We start from the raw sequence: 13927 nt of genomic DNA on the forward strand, positions 1-13927 counted from the left end.
TAAACTATATAATTTATTTTTTTATTGTCAGTTTCTATCTACAGAAACATCACATGTCCCTTTGCTTAGAGGTCTATAGGTACAACCATGCTTGATCTGAAGAAACTTGACTGGACTCCCTCACTTTTTCTTCAGCCAACAGTCAATGCATACCTTCTTTTCTGTGCCAGACGTTGTGCTGAACAGTAGGGACACAAAGATGAGGACATCAAGATCTTTGTCCTTGCCCTTGAGGAAATCACAGTCTAATCAGGGAGAAAGACAGGAGTCCTAGTTTCCCCAGGGGGAGTGACACATGGCTGAGTGAGTGACAAACACTACTGTTCTGGAAGGGCTCTTACAAACCAGGGAATAATCAGTCACCAAGTCAAACCCAAATGTGCCCTTCCCCAAGGCTCCTCTGACTTTGCAATTTTTCTGTGTCTATAAAAATAACAAATGTTCATCTCCACAACGTCTCTGATTTATATGCTTGTGAAGTCATGACTATGATTATTTATGCAAATGAAATTAATTTCAAACTTCATCAGTCTTTATTTAGTGTTTGGGGGACTAGGACTCTGCACTACTACAGGGGCTCCTCATTTTGAGTAGAATTCAGGTCTAATTTCAAATGCAGGAAGAGAGCTGCTATCTAAAGGAATCCTGCTGTGAGATTTTTTTTAAAGCAAAATCTTTTTATTTCAAAGTGAATAATCTCCCCCAATTTATCCTCTTTGTGTGGTTTGAAAAAAATCTGGTGCATGAACTTCTAATGCATGGGAGTCTGAGTTTGTGCATGACATGGTTGAAAGATCCCTGGATTGAACCTTTGTCTGAGCACTGCAACTTATAGATTCTGTGACCTTGGACAGTTTTTTTTTTAACTTTTCTTGTATCTCAATTTCCCCTTTTACTAAGTGAAGGACTTCACTTCCTATTTCCTAAGGATACTTGCCATTCATATAAACTGTGATTTTATTAGTTTTTAATGTCCTTGCTTTTTCCAAGTACTTGATTGGCCTCTTCCTAGATTTTTGGTTAACAGTGAATTGTCAGTGTACCCCATGAGTTACAGAACCTAATTTCTGTCCTGTGGAATCTACATACATTACGTCCAAGTGCAGTCAGATTTTACTTGTATTTCTTTCATTTGTTACTTATCCCATGAGATTTTAGAATTTCCCCAATGAATGGGACTTTGTTATTCTTACTGTTATTTTTTAGAATATTCATCAGGAATATAAAGGAATGGTAATATACAATTTGATATACTTCATGCATTTACTTCTTCCCTCATAAAACCCATGGGAGGTAGGTAGCATTTGGTAAAAATGGAAACTATGATTGAGAGAGGATTTTTTTTTTTTACTCAACGGGCACTTACTTATAGAGCACTTTCTATGCCCCAGGCACAGCTAAGTATTTACAAACGTTACCTCACTTCTAATCCTCATTTATCCCCATGAGGAAACCGAAACAGCAAGGATTTAAGCAGTTTGCCCAAAGTCATGGAGCTCTTAACTGGTAAAGCTGACATTTGGACTCAGGCAGTCCAGCTCAGGATTGTTTTTACCCCATACAGTAAACCAAGGAAGGTGCCTAAGGTCACACAGCCACTCCACTGGGGAGCCTGGATTTCCATCTTTCCTTCACCTATGTATCTACCAATCTGCATAACTGAGTGTATTCATGCCTACATACATGTTGCTGGACTCCAAAGACACTATGCATTTGTTCTTCTGTGTCACCAGATGGCATGATCTCTCTGCATTTGGCAGTTCCTAATAGGAAGTTAAATTCTGTTTCTTATCTATTTAATTGAAGTAACATTGGTTTATAACATTATACAAGCCATAGTAATCAAAACAGCACGGTAATGGCAGAAAAACAGACATACAGGTCAATGGGACATGGGAATTCCCTGGCGGTCCAGTGGTTAGAGCTCTGCGCTTCCGCTGCCGGGGGCACGGGTTCGATCCCTGGTTGGGGAACTAAGATCCTGCATGCTGCTTGGTGTGGCCAAATAAATAAATAGATCAATGGAACAGAATTAAGCACCCAGAAATAATCCCACACACATATATGGACAATTAATATACAACAAAGGAGCAAAGAACATATAATACAATGGAGAAAGGATAGTCACTTCAATAAATGGTGTTGGGAAAACTGGACAGCCACATGCAAAAGAATGAAGCTAGACCACCATCTCATACCATATACAAAAATCAACTCAAAATGGATTAAAGACTTGAATCTAGGTCCTGAGACCACAAAACTCCTAGAAGAAAACATAGGAAGTACACCCTTTGACATTGGTGTTAGCAATATCTTTCTAGTATGTCCCCTCAGGAAGGGAAACAAAAGCAAAATGACAAGTGGGACTACATCAAATTAAGAAGTTTCTACAGAGCAAAGTAAACCATCAACAGACTGAAAAGACGATCTACTGAATAGGAGAGGATATTTGCAAATGATATATCTGATAAGGGGGTAATATCCAAAAAATATAAAGAACTCATACAACTGAACACACTAAAAAACAAACAGGTCGACTGAAAAATGGGCAGAGGAGCTGCATGTGTTATTTGGAAAAGTAATAGACATTTTTCCAAATAAGACATACGTATGGCCAACCAGAACATGAAAAGGCGTTTAATATCACTATTAGGGAAATGCAAATCAATTCTGTTTCTTATTAATAGCCTTGTGAGTTGATATTGTGTTGGTTAATGCTTTGTTAGAATTCTGCTAATTCTAATGGACTTTTAAAGATAGGTTTCCTTGGTTTTCTCATCGATAAAATAGTGAGCTTGAACAAACTCCATTGGTAAAGTCCTAATAAACTGTGGGTATCTTTAGGAACCCATTTGAACTGCTTTGTAAGTAGATAGGTGTCCATCGCTGGGGACACTGACGGCAGATGTATAACATGGAATACTATAGTCATCACAGGAAATGAACTAGATGTACATATGGCAAAACGGACGGATGTTAGAAAACACAGTATTAAAAGGAAAATAGTAATAGTGTGTGATTCATAAAGTAATATCATTTATGTAGGTAAACACACAAACACAAAATATCAGACCATATATTTACAAGTATACATGTATATCTAAGGATATATATAAAAATATTGAAGTGGATGTGTTACCAAATGCAAGTTCATGTGCCTGACGCACAGTGAGTCCAAACAAACTGAAACATCAGAGTCTGAAGCAGAGAAAGGTTTATTGCAGGGCCAAGCAAAGAGAATGGGTAGCTTGTACTCAAAAACCCCGAACTCTCCCATGGTTTTCGGTGAGAAGTTTTTAAAGTCCAGATTTGGGGTGAAGGCGGCAGGATGTGTGACTTTCTTCTGATTGGTTGGTGGTGAGGTAACAGGGTGGTGCTCCAGGAATCTTGTGCTCAGCCTGAAGTTACTATCTTCCACCTGGCTGGGGGCCTTAGTTCTGGCAGATAAACTCAAAGATATTGTTAAATATATTCCTTGGGAAGGAACCAGGATGCTGCCCCAAGGCTGCACTACTGTTTTTGACTGCTCCTCCTTTCTTTCTGCATTCCTTCCCTTCCCTGATTAGCAACTGTTTGAATCTGCACTTTGGAACCCAGGGAAGGTCTAGGAGGCTGAATGAAGCCTATTTCCTACAAACAAGGAATTGGGGACATGGAAAGTATTTGTACCCATGAGGGCCCCCCAGGGTCCTGCTTGGTTTCAAGGTTATCCTAGAAAGGTAAACTAATATTATAAATTCTGCTCATGAGTCAAAATGCATGATTGTGAAATGCAGGTCACTTCTGCAAGGTGTTGAGGATATATTGGAACTGACAACTTGTGTGGCTTCTTTGGCGCCTCTGTTTTCTCACCTGAAATGAGGGAGATGGACTAAATCATCCTAAGGAATCTTCTGGCTCTAATACTCTTTGGTTAGTCATATCCAGAAGAGTCACAAAAGGGAATGTAAAACAAATTCAGAAGTTGTGAGCTGGGCTATTATTTTGCTATATTCCAAGGGAGTGATTATACAAAAGTGCCACTTGTTTTGGAATAATTTATATTAGAATTGCACTTAGAGTTAGTACAATTCTCTTAAAAGTTGTTAATGGAGTTATTCTTCTGATAATAAGGTGTTATTAATATTAGATTCTTAGTATTAATGATATTCATTGCAACACAAGATTAATCTGGTACTAAAATTTAAGCTCTCACTTTGAGTATAAGGGCCATTTTCAATGTGATAAGAATGCAATGATTAAGAATAGCATGGTAAGAAAAGATTTCTTTTTGGAATGGAAGGATGTGCTTGTGTGTCTTTTTTTCAAAACACTGAGGAAAAACAATTTTGCTTTGTGCTTTAATCAGAAACTTTTAATAAGCAATCTGAACTTGCTCAACGAAATAGAATCTGGGCTTTTGTAATCAGTTCCTTGGTTAAACCAATTGAATTATAATTGATTACTTCTATAACTTGTTTAAATTTCGCCGTCATCTCTATTCATCACTAATTTATCATTTGCAGCCTAAGTACTGTGTTTGAAGTGCAACATCCTTTCACTAAAATACGCATTTCTTATTTTTATTAAAGCCTCCAGTGTTTTCTGGTGCATCGTATTTGTCCCTTCACCGCCGGACATGGCTGCTCTGGCAGTTCTTGGCAAGCCTGCTCAGTCACATGTGACCTTTTCTGAAGTGCTTTTCATGGGATGTATCATTCATTAATACCGTTATATTTAGGGTGAGTTTGGTGAGGGCGGGGGAGTTAAAGAGAGTTGGTGGCATTTTACAGGCTGTATCATTGCTCCGTTATCTGTTTGATTAGGATGGGAACATTTCGTTTATTTTGGTACCGCAACAATTATATATTAAGGTTTATAAATATCCATTGTGCTTGCAAAAATCTGTAATAATAATACCAATTAACTATATTTCATATTTTACAAATAGATCTCATATCCTTTATCTCATTGACTCTTCATAAGAGCCCTACAAATTGCTTGCTCCATTTTACAGCTGTAGACACTAAGGTTCAGAATCACACTGCTAGAAAGTGGCAGAGTCCCAGCTTGCTTACTGCGGGATACACCTTTCATACCATGTTACCCCTCCACAGGCAGAGGGCAGTGGTGAGTTTTGGGATTGTCCATTGATGAATCTCTTTCTTGTCAACAGTAAAATCAAGTGACTCAAGACTTTTTCAAATAGGTTCACTTTGCATTTAGCTCTCTCTTTAAAAATGTTCACAAGGTTATTTAACTTTTTAATGTTGCATAGCATTTTAGCTTCACAAAAATGGCTTCAATCTCGTTTGAAGACTCCTGAGCCAGTTCATAGATTAATTACCAGTCATGGATGTTCTCTCTGAGCTGAGGGTCTTTCTAGTATGATGAATGCTTATCTCTACTAGGTTGAATGGATTCTAAATGAAGTGATTAATTAAAAAAATCAATTAGTATGGAGGGCAAATATTCTACTCACAGCAACCTCTAGTTTAGAGTAGTCTCCCTTATATAGAGGTGGTTGTGTGGAGATCGAGGTGAGCAGGGAGGAACCCATGCCAAGGAAACAACCCCTGCGGCACACTAACTGTTCTTTCCCTGGGGGAGTGGAAAGGAATTCTTCTGAGCTAACAATTTTCTCTCCCCTTGCCCGCTGAGTAAGGCCGCCCTTGACTTGTTCCCTCAGTTGGCCAGTGATCTGGTTCTGTGATGAAATATGTATTACATTGAGTACCTCCCTGTGTTGTTCTCCTGTTCCAAGTTAAAGAATCAGAAAGTAATAGATCATCAATGGGTATACACTGATCTCTCTATAGAAACTTCCAAATCTCTGAACTTAAGCTCTGTCAGCCTCAGAATATTTTGGAAATGAACAAGATGGCAAAGTCAATTACATGGAGATAATTAACTTGGGCTTATTTTCTTCTGACCTCAACTCATATTTTGTAAGCTAATTGATAGCTGTAGTTAAATGAACTAGATTGCTCTAGTGGAACTAGTGAATCTTCCGTTAGCAGACTTGGTTGATGAAGCGGGGCTGGGGGATTGGTGTGTCCTTGTTCTTCATGCTTAGGGCCACCACGAGTTCTTGTTCATCCTGTTCTGATGCTTGCTGATGATTGAGTCTATTAAAAATGCCTGTCTTCATCCTCAAAATTACCCCAGCTTGGGTGATAAATTATATGGTTATCCGATTTATTATTTTTTTAACTGCCTATAATTTGAAATACACATGGGTACCCTGACCTCCCAGATAGACTATAATTATTTTTATATACCTTCTTTTCTGAGATCCTCAAGCAGACATGCTGACCAAAAAGACATGTATGTGTGCAGTCAGCTTTATTATAAATGATTATTGGAATAGTCTGCTAGGGCTTCTGTAACAAAGTACCACAGTCTGGATGGCTTAAATAAAATGTATTGTGTCACATTTCTGGAGGCCAGAAGTCTGAAATCAAGGTGTATCAGCAGGATAGGTTCCTTCTGAGGACCATGAGGGAAGGATCTGGCTTGTAGGTGGCCATCTTCTTCCTGTGTGTTCACGTGGCGTGCTCTCTGTACGCATTCTCCTTGTCTCTAATTTTACCCCTTTTATAAGGTCGCCAGTCGTATTGGTGACCTTATTCTAATTTTTTACCTTTGTAAAGACCAAATAATCTTTATGTCTCCAAATAAGGTCACATTCTGAGGTACTGGGGATTAGGATTTCAGTCTATGTATTGGGGGGACAATTGAAGCCATAACAATTATTAATAATTTATAAAACACAGACCATGTACCAGAAAAATGGTTTATAAGGATCATTCCACTTAAATCAAGGAATATACTTACAAATAGGTGCTATCTCATCCCCATTTTAGAAATGAGAGAACTATGGCTCAATGAGGTGACTCACCCAAAAGTATACAGCTACTAAGTTGGGGCACCTGGGTGTGTACCCAGAGGCTGGACCTTTAGTCACTGTGCTTTGCTGCTCCTGTCACAGGCTGCTGTGCAGTGGTGAATCCTGGGGCTTGGGGAAAGAATTTAGACTCCCAAATCTTCCCCTTATCTGGGATTTTATTTTATGGATTGTAAAGCCTTCAGTCTCCCAAATCAAGCGAAGGGGTCTGCGGGAGAGGTCACACACTGATTTAAATGTAGTACACTAACGTCTAAGGGAAGAGTAGGAGGAAATTGGGCTCCTTGAAGCTGGGGCATGGGTGGTAAGGAGAAAAGAATCCCTTGAATGAAGAAATGACACGGAAAGGGGGCTGCACATTATCTACTGATTTGAAAGCTGCTGGTTTGAAAAGTGTTTCTAGGACCTACTCCTTAACGTTGCCACCTCCCCGTTTCCCTGGCCGGAACACTTCGTAGAGAGTGAGTAGGAGATTCAGGGACCTGAAGCCTTACTGTTTGGACTATGGGCTGAGAGTGAGGGTGAAGGGGACAGGAGCAGACTAGTATGTGTCATCAACGGTGTGGCCTTACGCTAGGATCCATCAGACACAGTCACTTGTGGGGCCACTTGGCAGTGATGGAACCTGTCGTCATAGTTCATGTGTGGAATATGTTAGGGTAGAAATACGTGTTAATTAAAAAACATTTTCCCTTGTGGTTTTGGGTGCTTCAATTGCTGTTGTCAGGGCGCTATAAGGGAGCTATTTTTTTATATTTATTTTCTTCATAATGCCTCTTATTCCTCTGGAAACAGGTCTCTTTTCTAGCATTGAGACATTGTTCAATAGAATGGTGAGAATTCTTTCTTTGGGCTGGTAGACTTTAGCAGTACAGTCAAGAAAGAGCTCTCTGAAATATGGAAATTGTTTAGGTTTCGTACTGACTGTAGCACCTGAGGAAGATCACAAGGTTCTGGCTGAGAGATAGACGATGTGACATCTGTTCCCGTGTTCCCACAATGCTCTCTGACTTAGGCGCCTCTGGTTTTCCGCTTCTTTTCCATTTGCCCCTCAGGTTTCATCGATTGGATGAATGCATATGAACTAGGAAAGTGAGCATCACTATTGTGACCTTTTTGACTCTCTGCCTTTTGATTATTCAGCTTTACTTCTCCTTGATGGAGAGGCAGAGCAGGCTGACATCGTTCAGTGTTCAGTGAAGTTTGAGAAAACATGTTTACACAGTCTTTCATAAAACCCTGTGCCAGTCTTAGGGGCAAAAAAAAGGCAGAGCAATTAAGTCTTTTCCTGAACGATATAACAGATCAGGCAGGTGCTAAAAAAGTGATGAAGTTCACAGTCGTCCGAGCATACAGCTTCTCTCTGAAGGCTCTTGAGAGGAAAGTGCCTTTAACAACTATTTGTAGACAATAAGATGAAACACTCGCGTATGAATACATCTTTACAGTTTTTGAAGCATTTTCATTTTCACTGTCTATTCAGTGCCTTTAACAGCTTTGTGAGGTAGGCAGAGCAGATGTTGTTGTTATTTGGGTGCCTTAGGGATGAGACATATTGGAAACTTAGCATCACTGGGTAGTAAGGAAGTAGAGGAAGGTGGTGTGAGTTGAGATATAGTATTAGAAGGGTATTACTAATTTAGTTGCAAAGTTGCCCAGAGGGCATGGCTACCTTGGGCTTTTGTCAGTGTGTGAGCCTAATACTGATGCATTTTTATGAGAGCCCTGTCTGGTAAACAGGCCATTATAGTGGGGGATTTCAGGTGTTAGGAAGAATCCAGTAGAAGTGACGATGGTCCTGACTTATCAGCAGTGGGCCTCGGAGAAGTACTGGGAAGAGGGTTAGTGGGAGGGGGGATGCTCAGGATCCAGCAGAGTAGGCAGATTCAGAGGACCAGCATCACAGTGGATTGCTTGACAGATAAAATGAGACAGAGGTCTGCTTGTAAAGATTGAGGCATATAGATGCTTAAGGCCATCCCTGGCACACTGAGCCCTGAATTAATGAGGGGACCACTTTCTAGGTTCCACCAGTGGACAGGCCTGAGCCTATCAACACACATGGGCTTCGCTTAGATTGGACCAGGAATTGATGTAGGTTTGAACCTGCAGGTAAGGTTCAATTGTGACTCCACTTGAAAGGAGTTGCAGAAAGCAAATACAAAGAAAGTGAGGCAGGAAGTAACAACCACCATTCTTCCCATTTTATAGAAACCCAGGCGTACCAGAGTTACAGTCAGAGAATAAGCCCATAAGATGGGCCAAGCACACATTTTTGCTGACTCCCAAACCAGTCCTCTTTCTCCTACATGCTATGGAAGGGCCTAAGGAAAAGCAGAAAGGCTTTACTGGTATTTTATACATTAAGTAACAGGTACAGTTCCAACATTAGGATAGCAGGCTCAGTGGTGAGGTAGAAGATTGGAAGTGAAAGAAAACAAAAACAGACTGTGCCACAGAAAGAGAGGACAACCCATGGGACAGTGGGAGACCTGAGAAGCTCAGTGTGCACTTAAAAATCTTTGTAGCAGTTGCTTGTTTCAATAAAATCTCCTGATATAGGTATATCTGTTTTAGATTTTCCAGGAGTTTCCCTTTGCTTATCACCTTGCTACTAAGATTGATGGCATAACAATGTTTTTGTTTTCCATATTCACTTATTCCTTGTGTATATTAGATCACTGTTATACATTTATTGCATACATATAAATTATTTGGGCAAAGTAGAGAAGATCTAATATACACTCCTCTAAATCCTCATAACATAAGGTGAATTAAAGTGTCTACAGAATAGGGAATCAGTGACATGTGGATAAGCCCTGAGAGTGTGCCCAGTGTGCTGTTGTGAGGCGAGATGCAATAGACAGATGTGCAGTCAGTGTTTTCCCAAATATTTTGAGATGGAGAATGTCAAGAGACGATTACAGGTATCTAAAATCCACAGCCAAAGATTTGATGTGTTCAAGGATCAGTGAAGTGATAGACTCCAAGGCATGGAATACCTTCAGTTAATTAGAATTATTGCACCCCTTGCTTCTGCTTCCATAGCTCTTATTTAGTTCTGCTTTACATTGGCTCCTTACAGGTCTGCTTCCTTTACTAGAGTAAAAGCTTCTCAAAAGTGAGGATCAGGTCTTATTTTGTTTCCTGTTTTTATAGCTTATAGCAGCGTTCTGAACATAATGGAAGCTAAATAAATTAGTATATTTAAAATTAAGGTAGCCCAGAGAAATGGAAATATCTATGATAGTACTTTTATTTCAAAGATGGTTCTATTCTAATCTGAAAAGAGACAAATATTTAAAATCATATCCCCAGAAAGAAGGAATATAAATGAGTATGTGGTAAAATAAAAATATGACTGAGGTAGCAGTCAGAACACTTGGGTTCTTTTTCTAACTCTGCTGACAATTTGCCATATGATTCTGGGTGAGGACCTTCTCCACGAGCCTCCCTTATTCTTGTCTTCAAAATGAGCCCATTTAGTTGATAATTCCTGTGGTTCCTTCCCATTGAACAATCTGAGTCCAAAAAGGAATGCGATTTGGAAAACACATCAAGATGTTCGAAGTCTACGTGCTCTGTTGGTTATATATAGCATTTTCCTGATTAGTAAGCAATGCAAGTTCATTTCTGAGAATAGAGAATAGTAGAAAACAAAATAAAAAATAATCCTACTACCCAGGAATAACCACAATGGGCATCTTTGGGTATTTCCTTGTAGTTATTACTCTGAGTGTGTGTGTGTGTGTGTGTCTGTATGTGAGAGACAGAGAGCGAGAGAGAGACAGCGAGAGAGAGAGAGAGAGAGAGAGAGAGAGAGAGAGAGAGAGGAAGATGGAGGAAGAGGAGGAGGAGAGGGAGGGGGAAAGAGAGGGCGAAGGTAGGGAAGGAAGGTGAGAGAGAGAGGAAGCAGGAGAGGGAGGGAGGGGGAGAAAGAGACAGAGCAGGATGGGGAAAGACAGATTTACATTTATGCTTGGTATGCTTTAGTCACTTAGCATTAAATTTTGAATATTTTTTATGCCATTAAATTTTACTAGAGAAGTGATTTTTAGTGGCTGAATTACATTTCATTAGTAGGCATCATAATTTACTGCACCAATTCCCTATTATAATGTGATGTACTTCTTTTGAGATAGATCTTTACAAATCTTAGCATATTTTCTTATGATAAATTGATAGCATATGAACATTTTATCTGTTATCTGATATCTGTGGCCAAGTTACTCTATAGGAAATAGTACAATTTATGCTGCCACCAGTAGTTCATGGGAAGACCATCTCAATATACTCCCTGCAGGGAGTTTATCCTTACTTTTTACAACTTTGAAGGTTTGATAGGTGAACCTACTTCATTATTTTAATTTAATTATTTTCCCGTACTACTGGTGAGATTGAATATTTTCTACCATGTTTATTGGATAATTGCACCTTTTCTTGTGACTTGTCTATTTGATCAGTTTGCCTGTTTTTTGGGTGGTGGGGTGGGAGTCGTCATTTTTCTTTTGTTGATTTGTAAAAGTTTTTTATCTACTACAGATATTAATTCTTTATATGTCATATTTTATAAATATTTACCCATTTTATCATTTGCCTGCTATTTTAAAATGATTTTTATCATGCACAAGCTTTAAGTTTTCAGGTAGTCAAATCTAATATTCTTTAAGTTTTTTAACTTTGGTGTTCGCTTAGAAATGTCTCCCTTGCTCCAAGATTTTATAAAAATGTAGGTATTATCTTCTTCTTTGGGAATAGGTACCCATGCTTGCTTTGTGATTGTGGGCATCTTTATGTGAATGCATTTTTATTGTGCTTAATCAAGTAATTGTTTCCCCTATTGTCTTTGCTTTATAGACACTGTTGCAAGATGGAAAAATTTATGTCTTTTAATAAAATTGTGTAAGCCTATTTGATTCCAGTTCACTGTGATCCCTCAGACATTTTATTTTTCCTCAACATTTCTATTTTGTTTTCTTTTCAATCAACATTTTAAAATATAGAATGTATGTTGAATTTCTTTAAATTCAGTTTTTGTATAAGATTTTAAATACAGATCACATCTCTTTTGCTCTGATATACCAAAAACTATCAACAGGGATTTGGGGAATTGGAACCAGGAACTGAGCTCTCTTTATTAAGTAGACATGTGAAGAGTGTGTTTTTTTTTATCATATGAACCTATTACTTAAAATAATAGGTGAACAAATGAACGTACCTCTCTAGCCTAATCTTTTCTTGCTCCATGGCTCCACCCTGTGGATCGAGCCTGATCAGATTACTCCCTCTTCCCCTCCCCCATCTTGCTCTCTTTTCTATGCTTTTGCATAGAATGTCCTACCCTTGGCCTGGCACTCTGATTTATCTTTCAGAGTCCAGATCAACAAACTGCTTTTTTTTCCGGAATTTCCCAACCTCTCTCAGCATCTATACAATCATTTGCTTTCAAATTTATAGCATTTTGTATATACCTTAAGTAACGCATGTCCCAAATTGTCACATGGCTACTGGAATACCTACCTGTCTCTTTCACTAGTCTGTAAATCGTCTGAGGTAGGACTCATGTCTGATTTGCCATAATGCCAAACATATCACTTCTCAAATGAAAGAAAGTTTCAATTCTTTGGATTTTCTCTGAACGTTAAAATATGGCTGCATCTTTAACTCAATAACAGAGATGATAAAGATCTTAGTTCTAAGACCTAGTGTGGTGTTATAGGCCAATGGTTTCCAAACCACTGCAAGTTTTAGCTGCCCAAGTTATTTTAAAAAATTATGATTCCCAGCTGTGGCCCAGACCAACCAAGTCTGAATCACTGGGAGTAGAATTCAGGCATCAGTTTTTTTTTAAACAACTCCATAGGTGATTCCAATGTGTAGCCAAGTTAGAAAATCAGAGTTCCAAATAATTTTGAATGGATTTGAAGGTAGAAAAACATCCTAGAGAACATGCTTTGTTTCCTGTAGCTTTTATATACTTTCCTGCTCCATTTATTTGCTTTTAAGACACTTTGGAGTCCTGGACTAGCCAGCAACTCTGAGCCTAGTTGCTATCTAAAAAATGGAGATAATGCTTGTTTTTCTTGTTTTACAGGGTTCTGAGAATTAAATGAAATGATTTAGGCAAAAGTGCTCCATGAACTTTTAAGTACTATAAAATATTTGTTCTTACTCTTAGCCGACCCGTATTTTGTTTTGGTACATATTTTATTTCTTTCTTATGAATGAATTAGCTTCCAAAGAGTGTGGAATTTATTTCCGCAGTTACTTAAAACTGTCCTGCTTTTTCAATTAACTTTGTTTTGATATTCTTTGTCTTGAACATCTATAGCTATGTCTTCTATTTTCTGTCTTCTTGAATGGTGATAAGACAACTTTGCTTTCATCCATGTATTAGTCAAGAGTTCTCCACAGAAACAGAACCAGTAGAGCTGATGGTATCGATGCTATGATTCCAGTCCAGGTCTGAAGGCCTGAGAACCAGAAGAGCCAGTGGTGTAAGTTCCACTCCGAGTTTGAGTGCGAAGGCCTATGTCGAGCTTGAACACCGTAAGGTAGAGAGAGAGAATTCTCTCTCACTCAATTTTTTTTTTCTATTCAGGCCCTTAATGTATTGGATGAGGCCCACCCACATGGGGGAGGGCAATCTGCTTTACTCAGTCTACCAATTCAAATATTAATCTCATCCAGAAACACCCTCAAAGACACACCCAGAAATAATGTTTAATTAAATATATGGACACCCTATTCCCAGTCAAGACGACACATAAATTTGACCATCACAATGCAAAATATAGAATATTTAGAAACTCTTGCTACAAATTGTGAGAAAAATCTGTTCTAGGTAGTAGGTTCATTCATATAACCTCAAAAGAACTTGCAGGTTTTTTATAGGTACATTTTTGTCTTTGAGAAATTGCAGTGATGTCTGACGAGACATGAGATATCATCTTCGTTAAGTTCCCCATCAATTTGCATGGCAGATACTTCATAGAATAATTTCTGCCCAGTGCTGATCACGGGAATCATTGTCAGTTCGAT

This window comes from Delphinus delphis, chromosome X (assembly GCF_949987515.2).
Source record: "Delphinus delphis chromosome X, mDelDel1.2, whole genome shotgun sequence".
In the NCBI taxonomy this organism is placed as follows: domain Eukaryota; kingdom Metazoa; phylum Chordata; class Mammalia; order Artiodactyla; family Delphinidae; genus Delphinus; species Delphinus delphis.